The 16966-nt window shown below is 38.9% G+C and overlaps 1 long non-coding RNA gene across 1 annotated transcript in view; it reads left to right on the top strand.

The window, feature by feature from the left end:
- Window positions 1-16966, top strand: part of LOC122240404 — a 69918-nt gene that overhangs the window by 25891 nt on the left and 27061 nt on the right. The window contains exons 2-4 of the long non-coding RNA XR_006220101.1: window positions 257-346; window positions 6629-6673; window positions 7516-7568. This is a non-coding gene — a long non-coding RNA (uncharacterized LOC122240404). The remainder of the gene's footprint in view (window positions 1-256; window positions 347-6628; window positions 6674-7515; window positions 7569-16966) is intronic.

The raw sequence follows: 16966 nt of genomic DNA, 5'->3' as shown, positions 1-16966 counted from the left end.
TTTGGGTTACTATGAACCTTAAATGTGACAATACACTAGAAGCACATAATGCAATGCTTGGTATATTAGGTCTTTAGTAAATGTTACCTGTTATAAATGCAATGCAAATGGAAGGTTAACTTGATAGACCGCTTGCTATCTTTTTCTTTTTCTTTTTCTAATCGTATAGAGGTTACTTCTCTAAGGATACCTAGTTGACATATTTTTCACAGTGAAATAAAAGAGTAATTATTTTTCCCATTTATTTCTCTGACAGACTCCTCTTCACTTCCTTAAGATTAGAAATCCTGATTTGGCTAACTGATCTGGTCAGTAATGAGCACCAAATACTGACTGGGAGACTCAGGTAAGAAGTCATCTGCAAAACCACAGATGAAGGCCTGGTACATTTTGAAAAGTCAGGATGAGTGTAATAAATTTAAGGGGCTTATAGGGGATGCAGGGCAGAGAAAACTCTAATGTCTGTGTTTTGGGTGAAGACGATATTGGTTTTGCAGACCACAGTTTCTCTGTCTCTGCTGCCGTGTTGTGAGATAAGAGAAGTATGAAAAGGTTTGGCGAAGGGCTGAGACTGAGAAATGTAGCCACAAACCAGTTTCTTGTCCGAGTTCCATTAGCACCGTGCAGGCGTGTGCTCCAGTGCTGTGAGTGTACTTAGGGAGCTTGTAATTGCCCTGTGCTTCAGTCAAGAGATGGGTAATTGCTCCTATGGGCCATGGATTTCCTGCTAGCAGCAGCTGATTGAAACCAGCCATTTATTGTGGTTAAAAACCCCAGACTTACTGCAGTGTTTACAGATAAACCTTCTGTGCGACAGTCATTTACTCTACCCAGCCATCCATATATTAAAGATATTATATACTACCCCCTCCCTTTCTCTTGAAGACAGATCAACTGTTCTTTTCAGTTTGATTAAATTTCAGTATGTAGTGTTGACATGCCAACTCTTGTATTTTGTAGCTTATGCTTTAAATAAATTTGCATTTCTTTGGACCAAAGTTCTATTTTGGGGGTGTTTGTTAATAGACACACTACTATAGTTTCAGTTAGATACTTTTGCAAAGTTGCTTTTCCTCTTTTCTGTTCCTCCTGTGAGCCAAACACAGATCTTAGCCTGTGTATCTGTTGATGCTCTCATGAGTTGGAACGTAGTAAAGGTAGGCCACTTACTTAGTAGTCATAAATTTTTAAGTTTTGGGGAAGCTGAGAGAGGATTGTGTGTTTTCTAATTTCAGTGGCACCTGCATCTACAGCAGGTACAATAGATGCTGCTACATGATATCACAAGGTGGAAGACATCCTGTGTCCACTCTCACCTTACTGGTTTCCCATTCCACTACCCTTGCAGTTCTATTGAATTTATTTTTGGGGGGGCACCTGGGTGGCTCAGTCAGTTAAGCACCCGACTTCAGCTCAGGTCATGATCTTATGGTTCGTGGGTTCGAGCCCTGCATCGGGCTCTGTGCTGACAGCTCAGAGCCTGGAGCCTGCTTCCGATTCTGTGTCTCCCTTTCTCTCTGCCCCTCCCCTGCTCATGCTCTGTCTCTCTGTCTCTCAAGAATAAATAAACGTTAAAAAATAATTTAAAAAATTTTGTTTTTTACTTAAAAATGTTTTTTTTAATGTTTATTTATGTTTCAGAGAGAGAGACAGAATGCAAGCGGGGGAGGGGCAGAGAGAGAGGGAGACACGGAATCAGAAACAGGTTCCAGGCTCTGAGCTGTCAGCACAGATCCTGACTCAGGGCTCGAACTCACAAACTGCGATGTCATGACTTGCGCTGAAGTTGGACACTTAACTGACTGAGCCACCCAGCTGCCCCTTAAATTTAGGTTTTAGGGGTTAAAAGAGCAGATTGATATCTGCATATGATTCAGGTCTGTCAAGTGGATCTCAAGGTTTTGGGTGGTTTTAATTCAGTTTCTCTGTTTATGAATAGAACAGTGATATCACCTTCTACTTGCTCCCTTCGTTCTTGGGCCAAGAATGAACAATGAGCACAGTTAGGGATAAACCAGTAATGCCCTGGACTTGTGAAACCAGAAATTCTGTGACTTCCAACCACGCCCCCCTTTTTTAAAACTTTCCTACCAAACCTTGGTAGAATTCATGAGTGATTTATGTTCTTTCTATAGCAGTGGATGGGATTATCTGTTAATCTTGACATTTATGTGTAAATTCTCTAGTTGATCAGTGGGAAAATGGTTGATCCATTTTTTTTTTTTTTTAACGGAGCAACTGTGAAAAGTTTATATTATCATGGTCAGACCTGGTCAATTAACAAAAGAGGTGAGATTTGTCTTGTGCACGTCTTCTCTTCTTGCAGCTGTATCTCCCCTAGACACATGGAGCTGATGGATTTGTTTGTAATGCAATGTTAAGGAATATATTAATTAGGACTCTCAGGTCTGTGTCTAAGCCTGTGTTCCTGGAACCTCAGATAACGACTACTAATTTACCTTCTAAATTCCGAGGTTGCAATTAATGGTTTGAGTAGAAGCCAAATGAATTAAAGCAAACACTTGCCCCTAGCATATGAATATGGGAATTTGGTCCCCTGGTAGATAGCAGATGGGGTATGTATGTCTGGGTGTTTAAGAACATGCTACAGGACAAGAAAACAAAAACTTGACTCCTATGATGGTATAGTTCTGTGACTCATTTCAGCAGATTCAAATTTAACAAAAAGATTAACGGAGTAATAATTAAATTTATAAAAATAGTTCTTCGTAAAAGACCGAGGGAAATAGTTAATGAATGCTTGCTTCTAGGCCCTGCTACTTTACTTGATGTCTTCTTATTTATTGTTTCCCTGATGAGGTAGATGTTTTCTTTTTTTTTTTTTTTTAATTTTATTTATTTATTCAAGTAATATATACACTCACCATGGGGCATGAACTCACGACCCCAAGATCAAGAGTCTCATGCTTTTCTGACTGAGCCAGCTAGGTGCCCCTAGATGTTACTTTCTTAAAGATGAGGAAGCAGAGGGGCGCCTGGATGACTCAGTTGGATAAGCATCCCACTTCGGCTCAGGTCATGATCTTGCAGTTTGTGAGTTTGAGCCCCGCGTCAGGCTTTGTGCTGACAGCTCAGAGCCTGGAGCCTGCTTCGGATTATGTGTGTGTCTCTCTCTCTGCCGCCCCTCTCCTGCTCATGCTCTGTCTCTCTGTCTCTGTGAAAAATAAGCATTAAAAAAATAAAAAAAAAAAAAAGGTGAGGAAGCAGAGGGTCCCAGGGGTTAAATAACTTGGCCTATGTCATAAAGCTTGTAGGAGGATCAGTTGGGATTCCAGTACAGGCAGGCCTGGCTCCTAAATCCATGTGCTTTCTATTATTCACCCAGTCCGTGAAGTTTTCTTATTTCTCTGAATATCCAATTTCCTAGCGCATTTATACATGATTTGATTGATCAGCATTTGGTGTCACTTGGCTTTTTAGGAACTCATTCAATTATTGATTCATTCAGCTAATATTTATTTTTGTATCTCCTGTATGTCAGGCTCTGCTAGGCACTGAGAATACAAGATTAATGAGATGTGGTTCCTGTTCTTGAGAAACTTTCAGGGAGAGAACAGATATGTAAAAAAAAAAAAAAAAAAAAAAAAAAAAAAGCAAAAAACCTTTTGATCCAGTTTGAGAGCCACATTAGAAGTACAGTAGGACCCGTGTCCCCATCCATGGTTTTCCTTACAGGGTTTCAGTTCCCTGTGGTCAGTCATGGTCTGGAAGCAGATGATTCTCCTGGCATATCATAGCCTAACACTGTATCACAATGCTTGTATCATTCACCTCATCACCCAGGCATTTTATCATGTCCCATCATCACAAGAAGGGAGAATACAGTAAAATGAGGTACTTTGAGAGACCCCATATTCACATAGTTTTTATTATAGTATATTGTTATAATTGTGCTACTTTATTATAGTTATTGTCGCTAACTAATTTTATTATTAGTTATTGTTGCCAACCTCTTACTGTGCCTAACTTAGAAATTAAACTTTATCATAGTTATGTATATATAGGGTAAAAATAGTATATATAAGTTTTGGTACTATCTGTGGTTTCAGTCATCTGCTAGAGGCTTTGGAATGTAGTCCCCCCAGATAAGGGTAGACTACTGTATGTCAAGTTTCATGGGTGAAAAAACAAGTAATTGACATGTTTGTGAGAAGAGGTTGTGTTTGGCATAGGGTTTTTGCCAAAAAAAAAAAAAAAGAGCTTTAACTGGAGTATTAAAGGATAGTGATGATGATAATGATGATAACAGCGAAAATAGCTAATAGTTTTGAACACTGAGTGTTTTTGAAAGCTACCTGATTAAAGTATTCCTTTATTTAACCTCTCAATATCTCTAGGTGTTATTCCTTTTCACATCTTGGTGATGGGGAAACAAAGGCACAGGGAGTTAAGTAACTACTAGATGGTAGAAGTAGGATGCAAATCAAAGTTGGCTAGTTCCAAAGCCAGCCCCATTTTGTGGTTCTGTTTTACTGAAGCAGTGCTGAGCGAGGGTTTACCTAGAAGATGGTCAGGTTGGGGTAAAGGGAAGGTTGTGGAGTTTGGAAAGTTTTACCTGAGTAAATGAGCAGCATGTGCGAAGTCAAAGAGACGGGAAGCCATGTAGCACATAGTGGATGTTTGTAAGGAGCAGCATATGGCTGAATGCGTCTTGTGTATTGAGGGTTGTTGAGGAGGGTTGCCCAGATCAGGAAGAACCTATTTGAACATGGTAAGTTTAGATTTGGTGACATTGAAGGATTTTAAGTAAGGGAATGAGATGATCCCATCACTTTTCATCACTAAGGTATACACAGGAAATGAGGAAAAGTTGAGGTATCAGGGATTTGAGTTAAAGCCCTCAAAATACGTTAGTAGCAGGAATTTGACAACCTCAACTTAAAATCATTTTAATAGCGTACATTATTTATCTCAATATTTAAATATGTGATAACTTCCACTTTTAAAGCCGTGCATTCTTTCTAGTCAAAACACTTCTAACAAAGAGGTTAGACCAGTCCTTGGAACTGAAATCTGCAAATGCCATGATCATTTATGCATGTTTCAGACGGGCCATGTCACCTGAGAAAGACACTCATTCTAGATCTGAGCCTTAGATCAGATTGCTTTCTCCTAAAAGAGGACCTCATGGAGAATTTGTAAATCATAGATTTAGCGTTTTTGTGTTTTTAGGAGCCCATTCTAATGTTTCACAGACCATTAGCCAAATTCCAGGCTCCTGAGCCTACATACACGCACTGACAAACCAATTTGGGGAGGGAGAGCCATGGCTGAAAGGGCCACCAGGGTTACTGGTTTTGACTGCTGCCTTTCTAGCCACTGCAGTTATCAGAGGGAATGCACCACCTGAAGATTTAAAGCCAATAGCAGTCTTTGCCTCTCCTGATATTTTCCACCTTAGATTGGATCAAGCATTGCCTGACACTGGTGGTTGTTTTCCCTGACTTGCTTTGCTGTTATATGATGACCTTTTCTTTGTTTATTGTTTTATTTGAACTTGCTGGGAGTTTATATAATTGATGGGCTTGTATGCTGTAGTGTGTCTGGGAATCTGCTGCTGATATACTACAATGTCTGAATGTGTAATTTTTTCTTTCATTCTCCCCACCCCCACTCTTACCCCTGATGTCAGATAGTCAACATCCCAACTGGTTGAGCTGATATGGTAATAGAGATTCTTCCTTATCTTGTAAGCAAAAGGTTTCAGTTAATCAGAGTCACCTAAGGGTCAGTGTATATTGGAAATTTCAACATTTTGTTGACAATCTCTCAAGCTCTGGTATACTACCTGAGTTTTAGGTTTTGATGTATTTCTGAACCGAGATCAGTCTCTGCCTATATTACCTCAGCTTTACTGGGGTATTGAAATGTACAAATCATGCAGTTGTTCATTACTTATGAAAAATAAGTAGTATGTAGTTGTCAGTATATGTTTGCTAGCGAATCACTTAACATTTAAATCTGATTTTAAAAACTATAGGCATTAGAAAAATTGGGGCACCTGGATGGCTCAGTCAGTTAAGAATTTAACTCTTGATTTTGGCTCAGGTCATAATCTCTTGATTGTGGCATCAAGTCCCATTTCAGGCTCCATGCTGGGTGTGGATCCTACTTGAGATTCTCTCTCTCTTTCCCTCTGCCCCTCTCCCCCATTCATGCTCTCTTTCTAAAACAACAACAGCAACAACAATAACAACAACAACAAAAGTGTAGGCATTAAAGACAACAAAAATGAAAAAAAAAATTAAAAACAGTACAGTATATAGGTTCCCATTTTTGAACTAAGGTATACATGATCTTGAATGAAAAAGATATGGAAGAAAAAATATCAGAGAGCAGTAGGCATAATCTGGGTCATGAGGACTTTCTGTGTCATTTCTCCCTGTGCTAGTACATGTGTAATTTTTCTTTTGTATTTAAAAAAGCTTAAAAGCCCAAGAATTATTTATAATACTGGCATAACTCAAAAGCTTATAATATGCAAGAGGATTGAGTGACTAGAAAATAATTCAAACATGTTGTATGTTTCAAAAAAAAAAGTTAATTGTTGACATGGTTAAGTGTTAAGTTGCTTTGTTGTCTTTTCAACTGTGCTTGGGTTTTGCAGCAATGATTGAGATTCTTACATCTTGGCACTAAGGAATCAGGCTTGGTAAGTCACTACTTTCATATTCTTAGAGTCTTATTCGAGTTAAACATTAAAAACACTTCCACTAGTTTTGGGAATTGATATGCAAACAGATATACTTGTGATACCTCTTGCTCACCTGTGATGTTAGCCTTAGTCTTATCTCAGTACCTTCTCTGTCAGTCAGTCGTGTCCAACATCTGTTGGAAGCCAGTGGTGTGCCAAAACTCGTGACAGGTGTTCAGGATAAAAAATGCATAGTTCCTCAAGAAGCTCACAGTTGCTTTGAAAAAGAATCCAGGGTAAATATTGAATTTCATTGCTTACATGTGTTTTCCTATAGAGAAGAAGGTAGTTTCTAAAATGGGTTATGCTGTACCATCCCTTCTGAGAGGTGCTCTAAAACAAGGCCTAACTGCCAGGTGAGGCTGTGATTGGATATTTTATCAAGAGCATCTAGTTAATCATTAGACATCTAGTTTGGTGCTAATTTAGCAACAATTCTCCATGAATATTCAGAGGTGAGATTTTCTTTTTGTTCTTTGAGAGTGAATCTGGATTCTGCAGGCAAGAGCTAATGTGTCTGATTTGGTTGAAGGGCTCTCTCTGTATGGAGGGACTTTTTGTTTTAGGAGTTTCTGTGGGATCCTGTAAAGTTGGTTCTTCATCCCTCTTCATGGAATAATACCCTAAATGAGGAGCTTGCAAGAGATAAAAACCAACATATAGGCAGTGAAATGGGCAAGAGAAATGTCAAACTCCGAGGGCATTTGTCAAAGGTTTATCAGTGTTTTAGTTCATTTGGGCTGTTTTAGCGAGGTAACAGAGATTGGGTAGCTTATAAACAACAGAAATTTATTTTTCAGAGTTCTGGATGCTGGGAAGTTCAGGATCAAGGCACCAGCACTGTCATATTCCGGTGAGAGCCCTCTTCCTGGTTTATAGTCAGTGCCTTCTTGCTGTGTTATCATATGGTAGAAGGGGTCAGGGATCTCTCTGGAGCCTATTTTATAAGGCACTAATCCTATTCATGGGTTCTCCACCCTTCATGGTTTAAATACCTCCAAAATCCTGACCTCCTAATACCATCTTTGGGGGTTAAGACTTCAACATATGAATTTGGGGGCGGGGGGCACAAACATTTATACCATAGCCATCAGGTACTCACCGGTCCAGAGTGGTCCCGAGTTATCAGGAAGGGTTGGATCTTTGTGATCAGAAAACCCAGCAGGGGGTGGGTTGCATGTTGTCATAGTACTCAAGGTTGCTCCTTGAGTTCCATATCTCCTACAGCAAATATATTTGTTGTGCTTATGTCTTGATATGCAAGATATCACAACACCAAACTTAAAAAAATAATAGAAAAACCTGTGCCAGAAACGTTTCAAAGGTAGAGAAGTATGCTAGCCTTTAATGCCACCGTTTTGAGAGAAAGTATTCAGATTTTTGAAGGAAGTTAACATTTTCCTATAATATCTGCATTCATATATAGATTTATCTTTCTATCATTGACCTCTCCATCTATCTGGATTTGATCTACATGCATATATGAATTTGATGCAGCTGTTTGGTTTTAGCATAGTTATTTGCTGCACTCTCATGTGTTGAAGAGTAAAAGGTAGGGGATGATTTTAATTTAGCATTTTAATTTGCAGGATACAATTAATAAGTATTAAATAATTTAGAAGGGGAATGAGTCTTTCTGGGCCAGACTTTTCTTCTGAGAAATGACTGTATTCTAAATTTTACTTACATCTGCTCAGGGTCAGAACTGTGTCATACTGTGGTTTATTTACAATGTATGGTTTATGTTATGGGAATTTATTGGGCAGATGACACCAGTAAATTTACTGGGGAGCTGACACTTTGACCTCTCTCATTCTTTCTTGTGTTCTCTGAGTCCAGGCTCCAGGAGAATATGTACATTGGATTCATATTTTGTATTTTTTGAAATCATATTACAAAATACAATAAAAAAGAAAGAGCCTTCACCATTTTCATCTTAATTTTCTTTTCTATTGTTTTTTATCTAAATTTTCTGAATTGAATTTCTTCTTTTATAAGATGGGGATGTTGATGTCCCTCTCTTCTGGTTTGAGGATGTGGCCTGGCACATTACAGGCACTCAGATCAGTTTGCGGAACTAATTTTTAAGTGCTTAGCAAACAATAAGGTGTTCAACAAATGTTATGCACCTTCCACATCTTTTTGGGATCTGAAGGTGAATGAGACACAGTTTCTGCTTTCAAGGAGCTTGATACCTAGTGGGACAGAAAACCAGGTCAACGGAGCCAATAAAAACCTCTTATTCAAAGTGCTTTTTGGGACTAAGGAGGCAGTGTACTAAGGATCTTTGTGTTCTCAGCCAGCCAGAATTGTCCAAGTCAGCCATATTATTTATAGTATACAACTGAGTGTTTGCCCAAAAGACGTAAAGTCATTGACAACCTATAAAAAAGGTTGTAGTGGTGAAAGCTGTTAATGTGTACACTGAGTGGAAAACAACTTTAGCCATGGGTCCGTACTAGTTTACTAGGGTTGTTGTGACAAGGTACAACCAACTGGGCAGCTTAAATGACAAAAACTCATTATCTCACAGTTCTGGAGGCTAGAAGTTGGAGATCAAAGTGTCAGCAGGGTTGATTCCTCCAGAGGATTATGAGGAAGGCTCGGTTCCATGTCCTTCTCGTAGCTTCTGGTGGTTTGCTGGCAATCTTTGGTATTCCTTGGCTTCTGCTGCATCACTGAGATCACTGCTGCATCACTTCATCTTCACATGATGGTCTCCTTGGGGCCTTCCTGTCTCTTTAAATGGTGTTCTCTTTCAGATGTATTGAGTAGGGGCCTACCATACTCTAGTATGACCTTATATTAACTAATTACATTGACAATGACTCTACTTCCAAGTAAGGTCACATCGTGAGGTACTGGAGTGGTGAATTTAACATACACATTTTATGGGGAACACAACTCAACCCATAACAGGGCCCTTTCTGATATTAAAAAAGTGCTTCTTTTTTGTATTTTCCAAGTGACAGCTGACTAGCATTTCTCCCAAATGCTACAGACACTGGAAAGGTATATATATTATCCTGATGAGAAAAATGGAAGAGCAGGTATTGGGAGAGAAGGGATGGAGCCATGCTTCATTGGACACTTTTTATAGCCTAGCCACTATTAGGTTCTTAGTCTATGTAATTTCACTTGACATAATTTAATTCTGATTAAAACATGTTTATAAGATCATCTTCATGTTGCAGGTACAGAAACTGAGGCTCAGAAACATGGGATAACAACTCAGAGTTGGGAGGCACAAAATGGGGTAGAACTGAGATTTAAAAGCTAATACATTGAATGCCAGGAAACATGTTCTTTCTCTTCTAGTCTGGTGTCCTCCCAAGAAAAGCTGTGATGATAATATAGGATTGTGGAAGCTAAAGATCCTAGAACACCTTTCACATAAAAAGTGTTTATCCCCAGGTGAAGTAACTTTACCAGTTACATTCTTGGTCATATTTTAAAACTATATAATGGGAGCAGATATCTCAATATTTTTTAATTCTTGCCAAGATTGTTTGATAGGCGGATATTAGAAGCTCTTCAATCTAAACTTCAATTAAAAAATTTACAATTGTCTACATTTTCCTATCCCACTCATCAGGTTGTTGACCATGATGGGAAAGAGCTGAATTCACAATGGAATCGCAAGGAGAGACTCTTGGCATAGTTCACATGGAAACTTTAGGCACTTAAAATTTGACTTTCTTCTGTTTGGCATTCAACATGTTCTATTTCTCCCCCATTCCCCTTTCTTCTCTATTCTTGTCCTACCACATCCGTGTCATGAAAATGGCTACTGAAATAAATTAGTTTAATTTGCGAAATTACATTATGGTTCTCTCTGCTCATGCCAGTTTACCCAGATTAGCCCGGGCAGATGGCTGCGGAGTTTCATTGCTGGTGAGAAAAGGGGCCCTTTCCAGAGATGAAGTACAAATGTGGGAGAAATGTCGTGGATGCCAAAAAGCTGTATGCTTGAGTTTTTGGGCGAGCAAAAGCAGTGCCGTGCATCAGGGCGACTCTGCCTTCTCAACAGAGGGCTTACTGAGAGCTAGAAGCAGCTGGTTCTGGAGAAAAGATGGCTTGAAAAGAATCAGAGGCATTATGAGTCTTAAATTATTTAAGTTCCTCCTGTGGCAGCGAACTGTAATTGCTTCCTATTTCTGTAAATATTAGCAGCTGTGAGCCTTTCAAGTAAGAAGCTAAAACAGCGCTCAGTGTATCATACTTAAACTCTGGAATATTGTTAAATATCTGACCTTGGGCTGTCAAAGCACACTCATTACCCACACTAGTCCTTCTGCTGGGGAGCTGTTGATACACTCTGAACTGGTACATTATTTTCAGCCTGGTCTGTAATAGCCTCAATAGATGCAGAATTGGCAAAGGGAATTTCGAGTTACCAAGTAGCAATGTCATGATCCATTTCCTCGGGGGAGGTCGCCTTTGTGCTTGCTGCCTTTTAGTTGTTTTTACACCTGTGATTCCACCTATGACTGTCATGGCGAATCCTTTATCAAACTGGCAAAAAGTTGAAACAGGACTAATTCGAATACCAGCTCTTACCTCTTTAGTCTCAGTTGATCCCTCTGCCTTATGTTCAGTGGTTTAGTCATACAGAATTTTTTTCCCCAGCCTTCAGATTCATCATATTCTCACTTGTCTCTTGCACTTGGCTTATGCTGAAAACTTCTATCTGGAACACACTCTGCTTGTCCCATAACATCTCCATACTAGCTTCTACTTATTCTGTTGATGACACCTGCTCTTGGAAGCCTTCCCTGACCATCCGTATGTGGGCTAGTTATGTCTTCATTATCCCATTTGTGTGGGCACTTTACCCATAAGAGCACACATCGTATTGGATTATAATAACATATTTAGTGGTCTTTATCTGCCTTTGTATAGTGGGCTCCCTGAGGGTAAGAAAAGTATCAGTTCTATCTGTTGTTTAAGTTGCAGGGTCTGTGGGGAGACTGGTAAATAGAAAGTGATTGACAAATGTTTGTTAAGTTGAATTCATACTCCTGTATCTAACATTTCTGGGATATAATACCTTTGGACTTAGTCTTGAGTAGAGCTGCCAGAGCAATCTGTGTATGTGCCAGAATCTCATAGATGTCTTCAGATAGCCACTTAGTCTTCTTCCTTACAAATATATTTGTTTGGGATAGAATGTGCCCAGCTCGCATAGGTGAATCAGGATTGGCCTAAGCCAGTTACCACAATCTCATTTCTTTTTGTCAGTGGTTGGTGAAATATGCCAGAAATTGTTTCATTTCTGGTAGTGAAACATAAAGAGAAGTATGTTGAAGGTTTTGGGAATTATTTTTCTTTTTATTAATAGAGTGATGTGAGAAGGAAGCCATTTTTACTCTCATCCCTCCTTTTTTAAAAAAGATTTTATTTTTAAGTAGTCTCTATACCCAATGTGGTGCTCAAACTCACGACTCTGAGATCCCGTGCTCTACCGACTGAGCCAGCCAGATGCCCCTTGTCCCTTTTATTTTACTTGGAAGCTTTCATAGAAGATAAAAAGAAATGCTACAACTATTTGGCAACCATGAAAAAATAGAACCCCAAATGAAAGCAACACATGAGCATGGGAAATTGGAAGGATGGACAGTTCTTAGGTTCTCAATGATGTTGACCCATCAAAATCAACCCTGAGACAATTCATTTCTGGATTTCTATAAAGTAAAATATTCTTCTAACTGAAGCTACTTTTGCTAGGTTTTCTGTTACCTATAGCTAAAATCATCCTAACTGATACAGACACCAGGAAAAGGAAAGTGTGTGCATGAAATTTGGGGCTCATTTAAAAAATGGAGACTATGCTATGTAGAAATGAGAGAAAGTAGTGTAGAAAATGTCTTGAGCTTGGGATTGACACATCTTAGCTCACCTGGGTATTTCTTGTGTAATTCATCTTGGATGAATCACTTATCTCTCTTAATTTCTAGTCAGGCAATCATTTATTCAACAACTACAAAAATTATATTTAATTGCCAACTGAGTATTATATACTATGTTGAGTGTTTAGGAAAATGGAGTTGAACTAGGTGATCTCTAAGCTCCTCTATTTGTAAAACTCTGATTCACCTTTTACTTTTACATCCTTCCTTTCTTTATTTTTTTTAAGTTTATTTATTTATTTTGAGGTGGGGGGAGTGGCAGAGAAAGAGAGAGGGAGAGAGAGACTCCCTAACAGGCTCCACACTGTCCACACAGAGCCCCATGTGAGGCTTGAACTCATGAACTGTGAGAACACGACCTGAGCTGAGCTCAGATGCTCAACCAACTGAGCCACGCAGGTGCCCGCATTTTTATGTCCTTGAACATAGTTTTAGGAACTGTGAGTCTGTAAAAATCCTGTATATCTTACCCCCCCAAATCTGCCTTGATTCAAATCATGTTTATCATTGGCCTTTCTCCTCACCCAAATTTCTTATGGATCCCTGTATGAGAGAATTTAAAAAACAAAAACCAAAAAACAACAAAACCCACAAGCATCTGTCTCTAGCAAGCATGCTCATGAGTCACATCTCCTCCTCTGCAAAGCAAAGTCTCATGAAACCAGCTGATTAAAAGGAGCCCTTAAAGAGGAGGCAATCTGTTAAATTTATTTTAGGTCTGGCCCCCTAATTTCCATTCCACATGCACTCATTTATTTAGCCACCAAGTCTTGGCAGATGCAATCTATTCAGGTGACCCTGCTCAGGCTCACCTCTAAAATTTCCCAGCTGGAGAAAAAAGGCTATTGAGCTGTCATCAGAGGTTTTAAAGCCACTGCTGACTAGATTCTGTGGATGATTTGCAACTGGTTCATCATGGCCTTGCCTTGATTAGGACAGGGCTCTGGATTCAAACTACCATGACCCTACAAGTCATCTGTATGTGGTAACCTCACACTCTTGGTAGTAATGATGGGGTGAGATTACCCTTATGTCAGGCTGTTAAGTGGAGGATCATCCATGCTTAACGGGAGCCTGGGTAATCTCCAGAGCAGAAATAATCATCACTCCAATGGGACTGAGGATTATGAAGAACCGACCAACAGCAATTGGTGGTTGTGAATTTTAGGATATTGGTTTTGGCTGCTGAGTGTAAGCCATCTAGGACTTATATAGTGGATCCATGATGTGGGGACCCAGCAGCCTCTGAACACCTTCTGCCGCTCTTCGTGCTTGGCATGTGCTTTCACTATGTCTGAATTCCAGCAAGTGGGAAGAAAGCCAGAAAGAATAATAGAATTTCACATGTCTTATTTTTTTATGGATGTGACCAGAAAGTTGCACAAGTAACTTCTACTCATATTTCCCATTGGCTAGTACCTGGTCACATGCCACATCTAATTTTAGGGAAAGCTGGGAAGTGTAGTCTTTAACCTGGCAGCCATGTACAGAGAAAAGACTTGTATTATTATAGAAAAATGGATATGGGGTGGGAGACTAGAAATCTCAGGCACAGTAGTCCTCAAAGGATGGCCACATGAGTAGCATCTTGGTGAGCCTCAGCATCTATGCAGCCATAAATTCTTTATGGAATGATTCTGGATGCAGTAACAGCTCTAGTTCCCCTCTTCTTCTTCTTCTTCCTTGTTTGTGTTCTTGTCTCTTCTCCCAACTTGTTTCCACCTTGTAGGAGTGGAAAAAGCCTATTTTATCACTGGACCTTTCTATACCGGGCTTAGGTCAGTGGCGTTTTTCATGAGTTAAATAGTATTTGCACAATAGCTTATGTTTTTACAATTTGGAGAAGCAGACTGACACCTTAACAAATGCCTTGAAAATATAATTCTGCCCCATCCTTTCCCTAGATATGTAGCAGAGCCCTTTGCCTTTTAAAGGAGAGAACAAAACCCTGGTCCCAGCTGGGAAGGCATGAAAAGACATTTAGAGGCAGTTTTTTTGCCTGGTGAGGATGTGTTCTCTGGAGATGCATGTGCCTTATTAAGAAAAACCAACCAAACTGTTTTTGGTCTCTGTTTAAGATTTGTAAAAGACAGCAGCAGGTAACCTGCTCATTGCATACTCTCCAGACACTTCTACTCTCCCTGAGAGCTAAGGAGAAATGCCATGTTACCTGTTTCCTGACAACATGATCCGGGAATATTCCTCCAAGAACAATTCTTGATTTGTACTTTATTTTGTCCTTTTAAGAGATTCACTACTAGAGAATTTAAAAGTTCACTACTAGTGAATTTAAAAGTTGTAATATTTCATACATGAGGGATGAAGATTTTTTCCCTGCCCATTATTTTGGTTGTGAATTAGTGACATTTGCTCATTCCCCAATGAATTGCCAATATTTCCTTACAGAGATTCATGAGCAGAGAGATCTATGCTCTGGTTTCTTTAGTGAGTGAAGAGAAATTCTGAGCAGTCCTCCTATAGTGTTCTATATATAATTAATAGTTTAAAAAGTGAAAAGTTTATTTGGTTGACTTATGGTTGTTTAGGGAAAGGCAGACATTGGTGGAATTTTATTTTCTTATTGTGTGGATTTTTCTTGTGGAGACATGAGGAGAATCAGGACTAAGTTGGTGTTATGTGGGGATTAAGCACTGGGAGAATACCTGGCTCCCATTCCCTTACAATGTTCTCTTGATTTTTGGTTCTGAGTTTGCCGGAAAATGCCATCTTGGTACCAAATGTCAGCATCCTCTTTTCTAGAGATGCACTAGGCTTTGGATTTCTACCATCCTCTTCCATGTGCACAAATCTTGTGTCGTATGTCTTATGTCTTCAGAGGCCAGTTCTCTGTGAGGTGAAGAGCTGATCAATGAAAGAAGATGCTCTAATGATGGGAACATTGGGTACTTAGGTAGTTGCGCTGAGGACATATTTTTGGGTAGATTTTTTTTTTTTTTACACTCCTGTGAGGCTCAGTCCTGTCTGATTTCAGAGCCATGAACTCTCTTGGGATAAGACAACTCAAAGATTAAATATTTACACGTGAATGAGGAGCTGAAAGAAACTTGAGGGATGGGTTTTTGACAGTGAGACAGTTCCCTATCTCTCCTTTTTATCTAGCTTTATTTTATTTTAGAGAATATCTATCTCTATATATGTATCTATCTACCTATCTAGAGGGAGGATTCTCTATGTAGGTATGCTGCCCCCAGACTTGCTTTTTACTATTTAAGTAAAGATTGAAGATTTACTATTTAAGTAAAGATTTGACTGCCAAAATGAGGTTGATATCAGTATAGATTTATTGATCCAGTTTGTCCTTGTGAGACTAATGATCTTTTGTAGAATCAAAGCATTTTTGCAATCTGCAGAAATCTGGACTATCTTGTCCAACTGCTTATTTTACACATGATGGAAACTTCGAGGTTCAGAGATAAGTGACTTGCCTAAGGCCACACAAATAAATAGCTCTGTTGCTTTACTTTTCGAAAATAAACTTTTTATTAAAGGATACATACATTAAGAAAAGTGCAAAGTTTTTCGCAAAGGGACTAGATTTTTGTAACTAGCTTGTAGATCAAGGATAGAAAGCTACTCCAAAATTCTCCCATCACTACCCTTTTCCCCTCTCCAAAAGGTAACTATTATTCTACTTAAAACATAGCTTAATGTTGCCTGTTTTTGAATTTTGTGTAAATTTAATCATACAGAATCTGCTATTTTTTTCGTTTCTTTCTTTTCTTTTTTTTTCTTGGTCTGGCTTTCTCATTCAACATGATGTCTACAAAATTATCCATTTTCTATGTTGCTATATAGTCTGTCCATTTGCATTGCAATACTTTATTCCAGTATGTGAATATAATGCAATTTATTTTTTCTTCCCCATTGCTTTGTGTTTAAATGACTAGAGATTCCTAGTGCCGATTTTCATGTCTATTTTAATTATTTTGCTTCTGGATAGTAGTATTTCCTCAAAATCAACCTATAAGGCTGATTAAGTATGAATCAATCTATACATCGAATCCTTAATTACAGCAACCAGGAAGCAAAAACATATCACTACTGATTATTTGCTACAGCAATTCCTGTTTTTCTTTGGCCCGTCTTTCTCTGACTACTGAAAAGTTAGTTGAACAAGAGTCAGATGACATTTTTCCCTTCTTTTTTATTCTTTATTATGGCCTTTTGCTATTAAGAATTGATTTACACTTGGGGTTTTGAACAACTCATGTGAAAGTGGTTTGTTTAGAGGAGTGACTTTCCTTGTTCATTTTCTCCAGATCCTCTGGGAGAATCCAGATGGTTCTTGCATTTTTAGTGAATGAACACTTGCCATCTTGCA

This window comes from Panthera tigris, chromosome A1, assembly GCF_018350195.1.
Source record: "Panthera tigris isolate Pti1 chromosome A1, P.tigris_Pti1_mat1.1, whole genome shotgun sequence".
Lineage (NCBI taxonomy): Eukaryota > Metazoa > Chordata > Mammalia > Carnivora > Felidae > Panthera > Panthera tigris.
Note: the sequence above shows the minus strand (reverse complement) of the source record. Positions and strands in the feature narration are given on the sequence as shown.